Source organism: Nyctereutes procyonoides, unplaced genomic scaffold (assembly GCF_905146905.1).
Source record: "Nyctereutes procyonoides isolate TBG_1078 unplaced genomic scaffold, NYPRO_anot_genome, whole genome shotgun sequence".
NCBI lineage: Eukaryota > Metazoa > Chordata > Mammalia > Carnivora > Canidae > Nyctereutes > Nyctereutes procyonoides.
This window is the reverse complement of record NW_026575133.1, coordinates 16,281,597-16,300,459: the sequence shown is the minus strand read 5'-3', so window position 1 is coordinate 16,300,459 and position 18,863 is coordinate 16,281,597. Positions and strand designations below refer to the sequence as shown.

At 46.9% G+C, this 18,863-nt stretch overlaps 1 protein-coding gene across 2 annotated transcripts in view; it reads right to left on the bottom strand.

Annotated features, from left to right (window-relative positions):
* Positions 1-18,863, bottom strand: part of VTI1A (vesicle transport through interaction with t-SNAREs 1A) — a 361,282-nt gene that overhangs the window by 15,980 nt on the left and 326,439 nt on the right. The window lies entirely within an intron of this gene.

The window sequence follows — 18,863 nt, the reverse complement described above, 5'->3', positions numbered from 1 at the left end:
AAATGTGAGCAAGGGGCCCTGGTTGCCACTTCCGTGCCAGGTGGAGGCACCTGACTTCCAGTGTCGGACTCTCCGGTTGGTTCTTCCCCTGCTGTTCTGATTCAGGAGGCTGGGTGTTCCAGGGGTGCAGTTACAGGACAGGGGAGACTGCATCTGCCTGGATCCCTGAGTCACTGCATGGAGCATCACTGCCCTGGACACTCCCCTGGACTCACAGCAGACTCGTAGTAAGGCAGTGAAACATGGCTTTAATGAGGTGAGACGCAGGCATGTGCCTCAAGCCAGTCCAACAATCCCAGAAGCTTTGCCGTGAACGCTGAGTCACCTGGATCCTGTGGTGTGTGGGTGTCAGTTCTGGATCTGCTGCAGCCATTTTGTTTCCATGAGGAAGCCAGACTAACGAAGCAGCTGACCCACGGAGGACGGCGCAGTCAAAGGAGCGGCAGAGAGATGGAACCCGGGCCTGAAAACACGGTGAACCTCTCTATCAAACCGCCCTTCCTCTAGACTTTGAGTTATATGAGAAACTAAATTAACTGAATTTTTCGAGTCTTTTTGAGTTAGGCCTTCTGTTATTTGAGACCTAAAAGCCTTTTTAGGTTGATATACCCTAATTCCCAAACCAAGTCCTTGATCTAAAGCATATTTCCCCCTTCTTCTAAGAAGAATTTCCTGACCATGCTCTCATTCTTGTACTTCCCCTTGCATCCCTTATCACACGGTTTTATGATTCTGTTTCTCTGCAGGTTTCTCCAATAAAAAGTAGACCTTCTAGGGTTTGACGCTCCGTTGTCTTTTGTATTCCTAGTGTCTAAAGCAGAGGTTGGCATGGATGTTGTCAAAAAATGCCTGCTGAATGCATGAACGAGAGACTCTAGCTACATAAGCTCCCCCGAAGGTTCATGCAGTCTGCTTCCTGCTTTCCAAGGGCTGCTTGTAGACAAGCACAGCCTTAGGAGTTAGCTGTTAGCCACCCTCCCATTAAGGATGCCAGCAGTGTCCCAACGCTTTTACAAGCCTGCATTCATTAGCCGGAGAGTGCACGACACTCCGTAGGTTCACTGCCCCGTCCTGCACATGCTTTCCTGCCTGGCCAGCCAGGCCTGAATAATGATGCCCCACCTCTGGGATCTGACCGAACAGTAACAACTGGTGGAACAATTAGCAATCATGAGAGCATGGGGTAAACTGTGCAAAGGAGTCCATATCTGAGCCTCTCTGGGAAGTTCGCAAAAACATGGGCCAAGGGAAAGGCTCGCCAAGTTCTAGCTCAACTTTGATGTTAGTATTCACCAGAAAGAAATGAAAAAAGGAATAGGGGGAAATGGTTCAGTGCCATCAGCCTCTAACACTCACTTTAGTTTGAGGCATTATCTTCAAAGGCCAATACAGGCCTTGCCTCCAAGCCAATTCCGCTTGCCTCCAAGCTAGAGCTATATGGTTCTTATAAATGCCCCCTGAAAATGCCCATCCAGGGTCTTCTGTGTACTGCGCCTTTGGGAAGAATCCTGCCTCACCCCAGGAGTCAGGTAGGGCTGATCCCACTCTCTGATTCCACAGGGAGACATATGACCCAGGCAGGCTCAGCTAGTTACAGCTCTCTATCCCTTGCACAAGTATTTGTTAAGGAATTGGTTGGCTTGCCACCCAAGCCAGAGAGACCTCCAGGGACTTTTTTCTTGGAAAATCAAGTAAAAGGTACTCTCTTTACTGGGATTGACTACAGGGACCATGGGAGCCTAGAACAGCTGGAGGCCATTCTTGTCACCATGCAGGATGGGAACCTGCCTGAAGGATGCCAACACAGAGGGACACGGAATCCAGAGACGAAGAAAAGAGATGGATCCTGAACAGCATTCTTTGGACCCTTGGATCCAGCTGTGTGCCTGAGACCTGAAGAGTCACATTTAAACTTTCCAGTTATAGAAGCCAAACAATTCCCTTTTGTGAGCAAGTTTGGTTGAGGCTTCTCTCACTTTCAACCATTACTGATTGTATTGATGTCAATAGTGTCCCTTCCAACCCCACCCCATTCAGGTCCACCTGGAACCTCAGGAGACCTTATGTGGAAATAGGGTCTCTGCGGATGTAATCTGTTGAGGATTTTTTTTTTAAGATTTTATTTATTTATTCATGAGAGACACACAGAGAGAGGCAGAGACACAGGCAGAGGGAGAAGCAGGCTCCATGCATGGAGCCCAACGCGGGACTAGATCCCAGGTCCCCAGGATCATGACCAGGGCAGAAGGCCATGCTAAACCACTGAGCCACCTGGGCTGCCCTCTGTTGAGGATCTTAAGGCAAAATCATCTTGGAGGTAGGTTGGGCCATAGATCCAATGACTGGTGTGCTTATAAGAAGACGGGACACAGAAAGATGCAGGGAGAAAGACCATGTAAGACTGGTAGCAGAGGTCAGAGATGCAGCTAGATAGAGCCGAGGAATGCCTGGGGCCATAGAATCTGGGACAGGTAAGGAAGGATTCTCTGGAGCCCTCAGAAGGAACATGGCCGTGCTGACTCCTTGATTTCAGACCTCAAGCCTCCAAAACTGTGACAGAATAAATTCCTGTTGTTTTCAGCCACTCAGTTGATGGTACTTTGCTATGAAAGTGCCAGGACACAAATACGTGGACTTCTTAGATCCAGAACGGGATATGGACCTGGTCATCCATCTTGGGTTGGCCTTTCTGATGACTTTTCTCTACCTTCTTTCCCCTGGCTGCATGACACATTCACTTTGGAACTGTACAAAGTCTTCCTATGTACTGAGGACAGGACAGTCCCAGCCCCGGTTCCCTGGAAGCTCTGACCATAGCTGTGGGGCTCATAATCTTCAGGAGCTATTGGTTCTTTCCTCTCAAAATGAGAATTTCCACTCATGAATCAAGCAGGCAGCTGCCCAAAGCCTCATGAAATGAAGCCTCATGTCCCTGAGGGGACATGTCTCACAGGACTCTTGCCTCTGGGATAAGACATTTAAAATAGGAGGAAAAACCAGATGTCATCTCTAGGTCAACTTGCTAAGCCATTGTCCACCATTCATAGTCTACATTTACTGCCCTAAGTTTAGGAGATGTGGGTTATCTGGGAGCCCTGAGCACACAGGGCACAGGAGAATACATCCTGATAGGTGGAGAAGTAGTTCTGGCAAGTAGCTCTGGCACTTGCTCTGGCAAGGAACCGACGAGATAGGGACGTGTGTCTGTGCCCTAACACACCCACCGAGGTGAGATCCTGAGTGAGGGTCAGAGTAGCTAACCCCATTTCCAAATTTCCACTTAGTTCAACAGGGATCAGCAAATGCTCTCTGTAAAGGACCGGAGAGTAACTACTACTTTACTAGAGCTGCCATAACAAAGGAACACAGTCTGGGGGCTTACAGAACCAAATTGTATTGTCTCACACTTCTGGAAGCTGGGAGCTGGAGATCACGGGGTTGGCAGGTTGGTTCCACCTAAGGCTATGAGTGAGCCTCTCCCTGGCTTCTGTACTGTCAATATTTGAGGTTCCTTGGATTGTAGATTCATCATCCTAATCTCTGCCTTCATCCTCACATGACCCCCTCCCTGTATATCTGCCCAAAAGAGGAATCTTTTTAGAAGGACACTAGTCATACCTTATGAGGGGATCACCTGGCTCCCGTATGCCTCATTTTACGCAATAACATCAGCAAAGACCCCACTTCCAAATAAGGTCACATTCTGAGCTACTGGGGGTTAGGGATTCATCATACGAATGTGGGGGGCCAGGAGGTCCGGGGAGAACACAGTCCAGTTCATGACAGTAATGTTTTAGGCTCTGTGGGCCCTATGGTCTCCATTGCAACTGCTAGCTTTGCCTTTTGTAGTGCCAAGGCAGCCCTAGACAATGAGAGTGTGCAAGTATCACTGTGTGCCAAGAAAACTTCCTATTTGGAAACTAGAATTTGAATTTCATATAGTTTTCCTGTGTCGAGAAAATTATTTTGATTTTTTTCCCCATCATTTAAAAATGTAAGATGATTCTGACTCCACAGGCCATACAAAAACAGGCAATGGGCTAGATTTGGCCTTCTCTCCCCCAGTTTGCTCACTCATGGTCTGAAAGCTAAAAGCCAGGTAAGGCTGGCCCTCATCTTCTGGAGAACAAGGTGGTCCTCAGGCCACGCACAGACGGATATGGCAGGTCTGGCCAAGTCCTGCTGAAGAAAAAAGGGATCATGCAGTCCCTGCCCAGTGGGAGCTCAGGGTGTCACAATGAGCAATTACAGAAGCCTGACAACAAAGGCATCATTAGAGCAATGCCAGCGCGGGACAGTTTGTTGTGTGCCCACAATCCTGGATTCGCCTGGGGTGACCTGGAGCAACACTCCATGACACCTGGGTTTCAGTTTCTTCCTAAGCAAAATCAGTCGGCTCCATAACCACCCCAGGGAAAGGGGATTAGCTCATTAAAGATTATAAAGCACTTTGAAAACGTAAAGCCCTTGACATGCATGCAGTTGGCATATAATTCTGTGAAAGAGGATGCCATTTCAGGAAAGGTGAGAGGCAGGAGAAAGCTGCCTGGGAAACTTCCAGAGGCTGGTTGGGAAGGTGGAGGCAGCAGTCCAGGAAGCCGCTGCCGTCAAGCCCCACCAGGCTTCTCGTTCCCCCAGGCCGGCATCCATCAGGGCCTCGTGGTGACACTCCCATCCAGCCACCCCCGCCCCCAGCAGGGCTACTTTCTCTCTGAGGTGGGGTCCCATTGGCTGGCTCAGGAATCCCTTCCCGGCCTGGGAAGGCAGCCAGCGAGTACCTGTCAGAGCCCACCGATAAGACCCAACGGTTTTGATCAGGGATCTGCCGTCACAGCGCACTCTTTGTTGCCAAATGTGGACCTCAAGTTTCGGCCTGGGCACCAAAGGCCACTGCCATTCTGAAATATGGACTTGACCATGGCAAGGGGCCTGAGGGTGGCTTTGCTGGCCACTGGGCTTTCAGACAGAACCAAAGAGTTTAGAAGGAACTGGAGAGGGAGGAAAGAATGATGCTCTAGAAACGCACACTCTACTTAATCCCTTGCAGGTTTGCAGACTGCTAGAGGGGGCGCACGTCTCCACACCCTGGTCGAGATTCTTCTTTTTAGAATGGAGGACCCTGTGGCTGGGGAAGGGACCTGCCCAAGGCCGACCATCTCGGGGGGTGGGGGTGGGGTGGGGAGGTGGGCAGCTGGGTCTTCAGACCCCCAGGTCCATTCTGGGTTCACAGTAATGCTCAGGCTCATCCAAGTGGCCGGTGCCACCACGGTGATGGCACACAATGGCCATTCGCAAGCATGCTGCTGCTTGTGAATTCAAGGAGAACAGAGGTTCCCACACTCCAGGCTGAAGCCGAAGCGAGAAGAGAGGAGCAACAGGGAAGACTCCTTCTCCCTGAAAACTCGATGACTCAAATGGAAGGACTTCCTGTTCCTCCGAGATTGTGTCCTTTCTACTGCTTTGGGGTTCAAATATCCTTCATTTTATGGTGTGATGGTGATAGTAGGTGGCAATGACCCAATGACCTTATTTGGACATTGGAAATATACTCTCTCCTTGGAAATTATTCTCTTCTACTTGGCAAAATAAAAAGTGGATAATCCTCTGTCCTGTTTTTAAAAAAGAAGTCCCAATCCGAGAAATGTGAAAGTTTTTGAACCTGGGAACTAGACAATCCTCCCTACCGGTCCCCCAGCTAGACTCTGGCACTCCTGGTGCTAGGGGGCAGCGGCCCCATCGGGAACTGGCCACAGACACAGCCATGCCACGCCGGCAGCCTGTACTGACTGGGTACGTACTCCGGGCCAGGGGCTGTTCTGGCATCTTCTATACTCTGTTGAACCTTCACAACAATCCCATGGGGTGGAGGCTCATCCTCACTTTCACCAAGTACTCAGATCACCCCTCCTAGTATATCTTCCACCCCTGCAGGACACCCCAATAACACAGTGGTTATTCATAGAACCCGTGTGTCTTGGGTTCTCCACCAGATTCTTCTTGGTTGTTTGAAGGGCAAGTCTTTGACATCTTCATCTTTATATTCTTCTCCATAGACACAGTAATTGGGTATGCGGGTTAATTTTGTTGAAAATGCAGAACGCTAATTAACCAAAGTCAACTCTTTTTCATGCCTGGTGTAAAATGCACAGGAAATTATGGAGATAACGTTCATTTTTCATCAGTAGCATGTTGTCAGCTTTCTTCGCTCTCAGGCACGTTGGCTGTTGTCCTTTCTGCCTCTCTCTTCTGGGTAAATGCATCATCACTGGATCCCTCACTGGACTCGGGGACAAAGGGAATGGCAATCGTTTTCTGGGGGGCTGGTCACCCGTGACTGCCCATTGCCCAGTGACCTCAGACCACGTGATTTTTTATGATGTCTTCATCACCTATCATACAGATGAGGGAATATGCTACAGGAAGACACCAGGTCTGTGGAAGATTTAATTTAATGCATCTGTTGGAATAGAGTGCCTGACAGAAAAGAAAATCAGGCGGGAGAATCAGCTAGACTCACGGTATGATCCTGGGAAAGAACTAAAGATCTCTTCATCCATGAAATGTAATAAAGGAATCTCTCCCAAGTATTCTCTGCACGGGGTGTGGGCAGCCATGTACTTCCAGACAGTCTTAAAAAGGCAAGGTGACTTTTTGTGGTCTTGGATGCTTACTGCATGTGTGATGTCATTTAATTTTCACAATGATCCTGACTTACGAGAACCCAGATTTGGTGGCTCAGGCCCACCAGGGGAGGAGGGCAGACCCACTGCCCATGTGGCCCTGGTAAAGTTCTCAGCGCAAGGCAGACTATCATGATGTCAGGCCAGGATGATGCCCCCTTCCCAGCCCCCCGTTTCAGCTGCTCCTGCCCCACCTCTTACCCACTCCTGTTGGGTGCCCTGAGGTTTCCCACTCCTGCTGGACCCTGCCCTGGCCCCACCAGGGCTCCTGGCGGAGGGCTCCTCACCCTTTCACCCTCCAGAGAAGCACAACAGCTGAAGCTGATCAGCTACCTTCATTTCTGGAGCCAAACTGTATGGATTTGCATCCAGGATCTGCCACATACCAACTGTGCAGGTTGCTTCATTATCTCTCTGAGATTAAGTCCTTTTGACTGCTTTAATGTGAAAATGTTCTTATTTTATGATGTGATGGTGATAGTAGGTGGCAGTGTTTCCCCCAGTGTCCTTACATGGACATCAGAAATGTACTCTCTCTTACTTGGCAAAACAGAAAGCGGACAATCAATCTCCTTTGGCCCTCTAGTTAAAAAAGAAAAACAGAAGTACGAATACAAGGAATCTGAAAGTTCCAAAGAACCAATGTTTCAGTTTCCTCACTAGAAAAAAGTGGGGCTGGGGTGCCTGGGTGGCTCAGTCGGTTAAGTGTCTGCCTTTGTGAGCCCCTCACATACCTAACATACTGTTGACTATGAAAAGAGAACTTTAATATACTGAAAAAACATGCCAGGGACACCTGGGTGGCTCAGTGGTTGAGCATCTGCCTTTGACTCAGGGCGTGATCCCGGGGTCCAGGATCGAGTCCCACGTCGGGCTCACTGCATGGAGCCTGCTTCTCCCTCTATGTCTCTGCCTCTTTCTCTCTGTGTCTCACATGAATAAATAAAATCTTTTTTAAAAAACAAAAAAAAACATACCAGTAATCACAAACTCTTGTATGCTTAATGTTTGAAGCAAGCTCAACCACGTTTATAAGAAATATTTATGATTACAGGCCTTTAAAAAGAAATATTTCTTTGACATGAAGTCACAAAGCACATAATTAACCCATGGTGATTACTGAGTCTCCCATAGCTCACGGAGGTGTTGCTCACTGAAAATTTTAGCTCAGAGAAGATTTTTCAGTAAAATCACCAAAGACTCATTCCAAATCAACCACAAATAGACATACACAGAAGTCTGAAAATATTTCATCATTCTCTTCACCTGTATGGAATATTTCTGACACATTTGGTACTGGTTCCTTTGAGGGACGCAAAATAATAAAGTCTATCTCTATGTTTAATAAAAAGCTTACTTAAAAAAAAAAAAAGAGGAGTGTCTGCCTTTGGTTCAGGTCAGGATCTCAGGGTCCTGCGATGGAGCCCTGCATCGGGCTCCCTGCTCAGTGGGGAGTCTGCTTTTCCCTCTGCCTGCTCCTCCCCCTGCTCATGCGCATGCACGCGCGCGCACACACACACACACACACACAGTCAAATAAATAAATAAAATCTTTTAAAAAAGTGGGACTAATAATAGCAGCACCTCAATGAATGACATGAATAAATAGATGAGGTAATTCAACGTGAAGTGCTGTAAGGCCAGTGCTCGGTAGCAGTAACAGCTCAGTAAATAGCTGTAGGAATTGTTATTATTCCAGTCCTATTATCACTCACAGGTCTCCCCACAGTGGGCTGCTCCCCCTCCCCTTGAAGCGGTCGACTGCCCCCCACTTCAGGAAAGCTGACCGACTCCTGAAGGGCACACCCTGGTGCTGACTCTGATTAGCTTGCCTGGTGGGGTCCGGGCAGAGCCACTGTCCTGGAAGCCCCCCCTTCAGCAGCTACTCAGCTACCCAGGAGGGGGGAGGCTGCCCTTCCCAGCTCTGGGAGTCTCCCCAGGAACACCCCGTCACAAGCCAAGATGGCTCTTCTGAGACGTGGCTGGTTGAGATCACTCTGGTGGAGACACAGCGGCCTTGGCTCTAGTGATGGGCTCTGACACTGTTTCCCTGCAAGACGTTAGATACTTATCTCCTAATTGTTATGGATTTACACCTTTCTTCTTTCTTGATGTCAGGAGGAAGAAATATTTTGGCAGAGGTTTATCAGCCACCTGCATCTCTGTCAACTCTTGAGGGATGTGGTTCCAATTTCTAGATTATAACATCAGAACCTCTCTTGTCTTGTCCAGATTTGGTTCTGTGGCAAGCCGAATGGGATGTCTTAATCGTATCCCCACTGTGCCCGTCCCGAGGCTGCCTCTCCTTCGGTCTTCTTCTTGTCCCTCTATGGCTTTTCTCGGCATCCCAGGGAGGCTGGCTCCTGCCACCATGCCAACCCCTGTTGGCTGGCTTCCCGCTGCATTCAGCCCCTGGGAGGCACCAAGGGTGGGAGGGGGATGAGCAGGGGTCGGGGGGAAGGTGGGGAGAGAAGCCATGGTATTCTCTCCTTTCTTTCTCTGCCTTCTCAGCAGCTCTGTCTCCACTGCGGCTCCAGATAGGCCTCCGCGCTGCCAGCGTCCATCGGGTGACCCCAGTTCTGGACTCCTGGTGCCCTGTTCTGCCCCTCATCCCTCCCTTCCAGGCAAGGGACCTCCTGCCGATGCTAATCCCTGGGTTACTCTGTTTTCCTGGTGGGAGAGTACATGATGCCCCCAGCAGCGTGGGCACTGACCGTTCAAACTTACGTCCTTCACAATCCTTTACCTTAAACTCCTCTCACCTTCCCCAAAGCAGTATTATTAATCATTTCAGAGCAGGTGAACTCCAGGTTAAGAAGGCTTCCTCTGAAGGCTTATTAATGATAAGCAGAATGGTTGACTCATAATTCTTCAGTAGGAGGGGGGAAGAGGGTGGAGTGGGGTGACAATCAGATGGCCAGATACCAAGGTTTGTGGCCAGGCAAAGCCACGTCACCTGCTGGCCTGAAAACGCGTGTTCTTCTCTCTAACTAAAGAAGGAAGTCCTGCGCGGAGGTGGGGGGATATCCAGCCCGAGGGCCGTGGGCATCAGGAGTGGGAAGTGGGGGAGCAGGAGTGCTGGCTCTTTTTCTCAATCGAGCAGGCTGCTCCTGATTGCTGTGGGCTCCGTGCAGCCGGGGCTTCTGATTTGCCAAGAGAAGTCAGCCATTGTGTTCTTTCTGTGAAGTCTGCCCCAAGTTTTAATTATTAGCAACAGAGGAAAAGTTTTCCAAAACACTGGGTGGCCAAACAAAGCACATCTGTCTGTGGGGCAGAGAGGGCCTGTGGGTCTTCAGTCTGTGACCTCTGACTGGTTATTAAAGAACAATTTAAAAGGAAGGGGGTGGGTGGATGAAAGCATCCTGGCCTACCACCGTACTGGGGATTCCCTCGGAGGCCCTCCTGACCCCGCAGAAGTGTGAAGCTCAGCCTCGAGAGGAGCAGAAACACCACGGGCAACACTGAGTTGTCCAAGTTAGCCCACAACCGACTCCTAACTACCGGGTCAAAGGCCAGAGAGAGGTCAACAGAAGCCATAAACCAGCTTGTGTCTGCCTTGCGGACCTCTCACAAGGTGATGAAAACCCCATATCTGCATCCCCCTTGGCCTTCGCAGTCTGCACCATGCACTGAAGAGCCCAGCTGGTGATTCCCAAGGAGGATGGCACATGTCTGACACCAACGTCTTACAAGGCAGTAGGCTTGTGAGGGGAAACCGAGCCGTCTCTATTGGAGGGTAAGTGGCAAGGAGAGATTTGCAATCTACTGAGTGATTCTGTGAAAAACAAGTAAACATGCCTCAGTTTCCCCATTTCTAAAATGGTAGTAACTACATGTGACCCAAGTGCTCCTGGGGATGGATGCTGAGGATTCTCTTTGTGGACTTGATAAAAACAAAGAAAATAAATTGGTGAGGAGTAGCGTGGCCTTTGAACATGTTCTCAGGCTCTTTATTTCACTGCGATACGTAGCAAAACCGACCCTTAGTTCCGAGGGTTCTTTCCGGAGCCGACCCCAAAAGGAGCCTGAATGTTACAAAGAAGGAGCTGCTTTTTTTCCTCACTCATCCTTTGGAGGGACTGCCCTCAAGCCCCTCGGCCTTAATTTCTCAAAAGCAGATGGCGAAATCCAACCCCTTAACTGGCCACTAGACAACACGAAGGCGCCTCATTACCAACATGAGGTGGTGCCCTTCCAGGGCCTTCCCAGGGGGCACGACCCCAAGGTCCCCCTCTGAGCATCTGTCAGAAGTCCAGCAGAGAGAAACGGCGTTGAGTGAGGAGCCTAATGAATGGGGTCCACCTCTCCCCGAGACACCAGGGTCTCCCCTCCGGAGCAGCGGAGCCCCTGGGAGTCCACCTGTACGGTGCCGATTAGGTTCGCACACGCGCTCTCACCTGCGCTTGGCGCTTCCACAGAGGAACAGTAGGAAGCAGCCCTGTGGAACTCACACTTCCTGTAAGGATGCCCTTGAACATGGTGTTTATTGCCCTGAACAGCGTGTGTCCCTGCAATGAGGTCCCACGGGAAGGTGTTCTTGCTCGTCAGGGTAGGGGAAAGAACTAGGTTTTTATCTTATGGGTATTGACTCATGTAACTGAAACCATCTCCCTCTTCAAGTTGGCTGCCAGGATGCCTCGAGATAAACCTGCGGCCCACCTCTCACAAATGAGTAGGCTATTCCAAGTTTGTGTACTGACCTCACTCCTGACTTCATTTCGTATATAGAAAACCTATTGAATATATTTAGGTAATTTGCTATAAACCCTTTTGGGACCAGACAAGACGACAGGTTTGCACATAGGCATGGAAGACCTAAGAAAACGAGAGGAATTCATGGCCTCATGGGTCAGCTACCTTAACGATTCTGGCTTTATTTTTCCTCCTATCCCCAAACAATCCTGTATCGTGTGATACTTGGAAAAGCGAGTTAGCACGTTTACCAGAACAGGATATTTCCATTTTCCCCTTGAATCTCCTTTCGTGGCCAGCACGGGGCGATTCCAGAATGAACCCAAACTTGGGACTTGGGGCCCCTGGGTTCCTCAGTAGCCAAGTGCGGTGGATCGTGGGTCCCCTTTGTTCGGGGATTTATTTCACTTGCCTTAACGACATGGACCTCTTTTGTGAAAACTGAAGGCGTTCCAGCAAGTGTTGGCTGCAAAGACACTAGCCAAAATGTTACCACGGTCACGGCTCTTCCTTGAACAATCTAAAGCGTATTTCTCTCTGTATATATTTGGTTTTTCAGATGCTTTAAAGCCTGGAAAACAATCATAGCTAAGGCCATTTCTGAGATGGCACTAAAAGAACCTACTCGGAGACAGATAAAAATAATGAGAATCTTTCTGTCAGGAAAGATTTAGAAAATATCACTGGCATTATTAAAATTTAATTTTTTACTCGGCTTTTTGGTTCCCCTTTCCGGTGATAATGAGCAGGACTGCACACCTCCGCCTTGCTAGTACTTGTTTTGTGCAATAAATTCAGCCTTCCAGTCTGAAGACATTTCAGACAACACTTTTGACTGCTATAGGCTTATTTTTTACCCTGTGCTGTGCTTTGAGTCTTCCTATAAAAACCAGTTCATGAGATAATTTTCCACAAGGCCGGTGGAACTAATAAAAATCAATTTTGCCCAACTGGTTCAGAGAAATCTTGGGAATAGCAAAGGCAGAACCGCAAAAAAGGAAAAAAAAAGAAAAGAATCAATGTATTCACTAATGGTTTACTTGATAGAGAACTATCAAATTAGCTGACAGGAGATGCTTGGCTGTAAGAATTTTCCTTTCGGCCTGAACAGAACACCTTTTAAGAGTCTAGGAGAAGCTTTTCTTCCCAGTGGTTGAAGATACTCGAGAGTAGTAATTCTGAGCTGCCCATGCCTTGGGTGACAACAATCCTGATTTCAAGCCTGACAGATGGTGGCCTCTGCTGAAGTCTCGTCGGACCCTCTGGTCTTGTGAATGGTTGGGTGGAGTTTTATACAACTTGCTCCAAGGCCACAAGATCAGTGGGCTAGGGACCCAGTGCACTCAAGTACGTCAGGTTCTTGAGACAAGCTCATTGTACCTCCACCATGACCACCCATCTGACCCCCTGTTTCGGCTTCCTGCCAAGGGAAGTGCGAGTCCCAAGGGGCACCTTTTTTATAATCTGGAAACAAGAGCAGAGTGTGGTGGCCTGGAGAATACATTCTCTAAAACGCATGCCTTAACTGACCACCTATATTTCATTAGCTTGTGGTAATAGTTGATATGTCTAAAACAAATGGCAAGCCTTTGTGCAGGGGGAAAAAAAAGACTGGAAGGAAATGTAGCCAAGTGTTAACAGTGTTTGTATGTAACAGGTGGTAGGTGTTTTCTTTCTATCTTTATGTATTTCTCTTTTTCTGTGCCTACTACTATTTTAAGCACTTTGTACAAGTTATTTATTTTTTTTAAGATTGTATTTATTCATGAGAGACAGAGAGAGAGAGAGGCAGAGACACAGGCAGAGGGAGAAGCAGGCCCCCCACAGGGAGCCCGATGTGGAACTCCATCCCCAGACGGGGATCATGCCCTGAGCCAAAGGCAGACGCCCAACCACCGAGCCACCCAGGCGTCCCCGCAAGTTCTTTTATTTAATTCTCCTAACAAATCTATGACAAAGGTATCAGTGTTCTCATTTTCTAAAGGGGGAAACTGAGGCTCACGAAGGTGATTTGCCCATGATCACACAGCAAGTCAGTGGCAAAGCTGGTATTTAAAGTCAGGCCTGATTTCAAAGACCACATACCGTACATGGTGTAAAGAGCAATCACTGGCATTATGTTGCATCCTACATTCTAGCTAACTTTGCATTTGTGAATAAAATCAGGAGTAACAACATCTGTTCTTTTTTTTCCCCCTACCTTATAGGTTCTTGTGATGTTCAAATTAGATCATGCATGTAAAAAACAGAAAATGCAAAGTTCTGCTCAAAGGACTATGGTGATGTGATAATATTTCATATAACAATGGTGTTGAGAGTTGCCACAAATGCTACTTAGATACTGATAATTTTCAAAGAAAAAATACACTAAAATAGAATTAATACTAAAAACACATTGAACAAATTAGTTCTTAATGATTCCAAAGGCATAAGAGGATCTTGAACTATCCCACTCCCCTTGAAGACCACCAATTTTCTTGCCCATAATATATTAGCTAAAAAGCAAAGGTTGTAAATAGTAGGTATGTTATGACCCCAATTTTGCAAAAAGGAAAATACATATATAAGCTTAAAGTAATGATCGCGGCTAGGTATTGGGATCATGCAGATTTTTAAAAAATCTTGCATTTTCCTAATTGGTTTCTGCAATGAATATGCACTAATTTTGCAATCAGAAAAAAAAAACATTCAGTCACAACATACATATACAAGAACATCACCTTCCTCCTTGGATATGATTGTAAAATAAATTCTGAGCTTTGCAATTGTTCGAATTCTGGCGAAATAAAAGTTGATTTGGAATGCATTTCAATCCTTAAAATGAGGAGTGTAGACACCTCATTTTCTTTACACAAGTCGGGCTCAGTCTCTTGAGAGCTTTTGCCACATGCAACTTGACTGTGAATCATCAGGGGTCAAGAACCAAGAGGCAACCCAGTGCAGTCTGAGAAAAAGAAAACCTGCTTGGGATTGCCATGATGTTGATAGGACCGTAGTGCCTGGTCTGATTTCTAGAATGACTTGATCATCTGCATGGGGCTCTGGAGGGGACCTGGGCCTCTGGTCCAAGCACACTAGCAATAGCTTAGCAGAAAAGTGTCACCCGGTTTGGCAAAACAAGGCCCAGTTCAGATTTCAAGCAGTGCCACCAAGGAAGCTATTTTTAAGTATCTAATTGCATTTGTAGCATCTGGCATTTTGCATGCTCCATTTTTATGACTTCAGCATGATACATGTTCCGTAAGACAAACAAACAAAAGAGAGATTAAGTGTGGGACACTGGAGTCATGTCGAATAGTCCCAGTACAGAAATACTATAATATGCCCTAGAGATTATTCCAGGGCCAAATAAAACATTACCCAATGTATAGAGCTGCAGAACGAGGACTACTTAGCAGCTGAGGAGAACAGGGATTTACTTCATTTATTAGGCCAGTACACAGCTTCAGATGCTAACGCACACTGATAGGAAATGCCAACATTTCAACTTAAATCAAGACTAGAGCCCAGAACATCGACACTTTGCCTTTCAGCAGAAGATCACAAACGGCACAAATCTGGGTTTCTTGTACTAATTGGGGAGGTTTTCTAATTTGCTTATGATATCTGCCTCATGTCGAGCTAATCTTCCTCCAGTTACCTCCTAACACTGTCTGAAATAATCCGCTTACTACTGGTCTGTCTGCAGCACTTTCTATCAAATAACCCTGGCTCCCTGCACACGGCGGCGGCAGCAGAAGGCAGCGGCCCCGGCCCCGGGCTTCAGCATCTCCGAGCGCGGGCCCGGGACCTCGGACGCCTGGGTGGGCAGGAGCGGGGGGCGAGGCCCAAGGGGGCAGAGGGCCTTGCGAGGAAGCCCGAGTGATGCCGTGCATGCTACACAGCACTCATTAACAACCGAGAAAACTGTTTTGAAAAGGCTGCGACAGATAATTTTACTTTCCCAGACAGGCAGGCGGAATATTTCGGGGTGCTCAGCAGTCTATGTCCTTATTATTATCAACATCCCAACTTGGTCGAAGAAACTTTTCCATAAATAGAGCATCCCCACCCCCACCCCGGCCCCCACCATCCTTTTTTTTTTTTTAAGATTATTTATTTATTTATTCATGAGAGATGCACAGAGAGAGGAAGAGACACAGGCAGAGGGAGAAGCAGGCTCCACGCAGGGAGCCCGACGTGGGACTTGATCCTGGGACTCCAGGATCACACCTTGGGCCCCTGAGCTGAAGGCAGCGCTAAACCTCTGAGCCACCCGGGCTGCCCCCCAACCATTCTTTGTAAAAAAGCTCATGTAAACAATAATACAACCAGGAGGCATCCCTGATCCGGGGCAGGCAGTGACATTTCAGCAGTATTGCTGCCCTGATCTTGACCCAGTTTTAATGTGTTATTTTTAAAAGGATTTTAGGGAGGGAGATGTTTTAATTTTCACAAAGCAGAAGGGGCTTTGAATTCTCATACTCATCAAACAGGCTGCATGCACGTGTGTCGGAATCCCCGCAAACAAAATCCACGCTGGGCTGTGGTGCGCAAAGTGGTGCGGAAAGCATGGTGCAAAGTGGTGTGCAAAGCATCCCAGGTGAGCACAGCTGTGTGACCTTAGGCAGAAGGCTGGCTCCTTCTGGGCCCCCATGTCCTTATCTGCAAAGGGCTAGGTTTGGGGGGCGTGCAAGGACTAAGGGGGTTCTAAGATTCCTTCTGCCACTAAGAGTCTATAGCCATTGATGAAAAGGTTCTTGTTCTTCCTGTGTCCATTCTAAACAAGCAGACCCCACATCTCTTTCCCCCTTCTATACAACACATATTTGCAGACATTTTCCTTGCATTTTCAGAGGGGACTGAAGAGGAAAAAAGTTATACTGTTTAATCCTACTTTATAGGAGTTTGCTCTTTTATTAGAAGACAGACCCAGAACAGTGATCAGTAAGGTATACGCACCCAAAGTGGGGGAGAGGAGGTGGGGGGGGGGGAGGAAGGAAAAAAGAGGCTGCCTTCAAGTGCCTTGTGGAAATGTATAAAACAAGCAGCGAGATAGTCCTTTGCCAAACACCGTCATAAATTTTTTATTTGGCAGCTAACATTCTCACTAGTTTTCTTGGCAGCAATTGGGACCTTTAGCAAGAAAGGTGCAGGAGAAAAATACCTTGTTTAGAGATGTTTTCAACACTTTCTGGGATTTTTCAGAACTTCTGCCTGCAGCACATTTTTACAACTATAGTCTCCAATCACCCGACGAGTGGGTGGTGGGGTTTAAACTTTTTTCTTTAAAAAAAAAAAAAAAAAGAATATACAGAGAAAAAGGGAACAAGCAGTGCTACCCCCCTCTGGCCTTCCACTGAGCCCATCTTTCTTATTTTTCATGGTAGGTATTTCTGATATCTAAGCTCTTAGTCTTCTCTGTCTAGACAAAAAACAGAAAATAATATCAGGATGTACCTTTTGTTGGGCCTGATACTATCTATATTGTATTCCCAGATGACGGAGATAAATGAAAGTGAAACAAGCTGACGACTAGCCCATTTTTCTTCAACAGTTCTGTCAAAAACAGGTCCTGCCTGTTGCCTTTGGGTCAGTTAATGGGCAAAGAGCTGCCCTGGTTGTAAGCCCATGCAGATAAGACTGCAGCAGTCAAACTCTTGATGGTGGGATGGGTGGAATGAAAGGATGAGGTCTTTCGTTACAAGCAGATCCTATATACTTTATACAAACACGTACTTTATTTATTTGCTGTTTAAAGATTTTTAAGTAATCTCTACGTGTCACGTGGGACTTGAACTCACAACCCTGAAATCAAGAGTTGCATGCTCTACCTACTGAGGCAAGCTGGCACCCCACAAAACACACTTTATACAGACCAGCAAAATTCCTTGTACTGGGGTACTTCCGGCTACGAGTGAAGGGGTCAGAAATTCACTCTTCCCAAAACAAGGATAAAACTAAACCATCGTTAAAAAAGAATCCTCTCAGTTCTCTGGATAATGACCAAAGGCAAAAAAAGAAATTGAGAAGTGTTTATTCATAGAAAGCTGGAAGAACTTTGTGTAAGAACATCCCCACTTCTTCCCCTAGCTTAGTTGGCTAGAATAATGGTTTTATCAGGGTGGGGCTGCCAGAGAAGGCTGACTGCACTTGGAGCAGAAGGCAAAACCCATGCCCAGTGGCACATTCAGTAAAAGCAGCAAACTTGATAGGGAAATACAGAAGGGAAAACCCAGAGTGTTTTGTTTTGTTTTAAAGGATTTTATTTATTTATTTGAGACAAGCAGGGGGAGGAGCAAAGAGAGGGGGGAGCAGACTCCCAGCTGAACAGGGGGTCAGATGTGGAGCTTGATCCCAGGACCCTGGGATCATGACCTGAGCCAAAGGCAGATGCTTAACCAGCTGAGCCACCCAGGCACTCCAAAGCCCAGAGTTCTGCTGGCCTGAGGTTGCAGTTCTGGTTTGGTGAGTGATAGATCAACCAAAAATGTGGAAGAGGGATCCTGGGAATGAGAGAGCCATAAGGTGCCAGATAAGCTCTGTGCATATCTCCTGTTGATCGACAAAGTACGTGCATGTGTTGGGGAGATCTGAGGGACCCCAGTAAAAAGTCAAAGCCAAGGCAGGTTTGAGAACAGGCTGAACTTCGAATGTTTTCCTCAACCCACATATAGATCACTTGCCAGAGGACAGAAGACTTACAGGCTCAAGGTTTTTGAACACAACCTTTCCTCAATCATTGGCTGGCCACTAAGCTATGCACATAAAGGAGCAAACCCTAGGAAGTCAGGCTCATAAAATAAAAATAAGAAATAAAAAACAAACAGAAAAGCAACAACAGAGCAGACTGCAGGGGAGAAGGATCCTGCAGATTATGTTCAGGCAAGCTGTTTAAAAATATCAGAACCCTGAGCTGTTACAATATATCATCTAAAATGTTTAGTTTTCAACAAAAAATTATGACATGACAAAGAAAGAAAAAAGCGTGATCTATATTCAGGAGAATAAAAGCAGTCAATACAAACTGATTCTGAGTAGGCTCTGATGTTGGATTTAGCAGACAAAGACTTCAAAGCAGCTATTATAAACATTCAAAGAATTAAAGATACTGTTTAAAGAATTAAAAGAAATTATGATGATAATGCTTCAACAAATAGGGAATCGTAGCAGAGAAAGAGGAACTCTAAAAAGGTTCTAGAGTTGAAAAATACATAAATCACATGAGCAGGAGTTAGCGAATCTGAACATGGCTCAATAGAAATCATACAATCTGAAGACTAGAAAGAGAAAAAAGATGGAAGAAAAGTGATTACGAGACAGCCTCAAAGACTTGTGTGACAAATAATAAGCAGACTAACATATGTGCAATGGGTGTCCCAGAAGGAGAAGGAAGTGAGAAGGTGGTAGAAAAATACATTCAAAGAAATAATGGCTTAAAGAGAAAATCCTGAAAGCAGCAAAGCAAAAATAACTCATTATGTATAGGCAAACAAGAGTATGATAAATAGC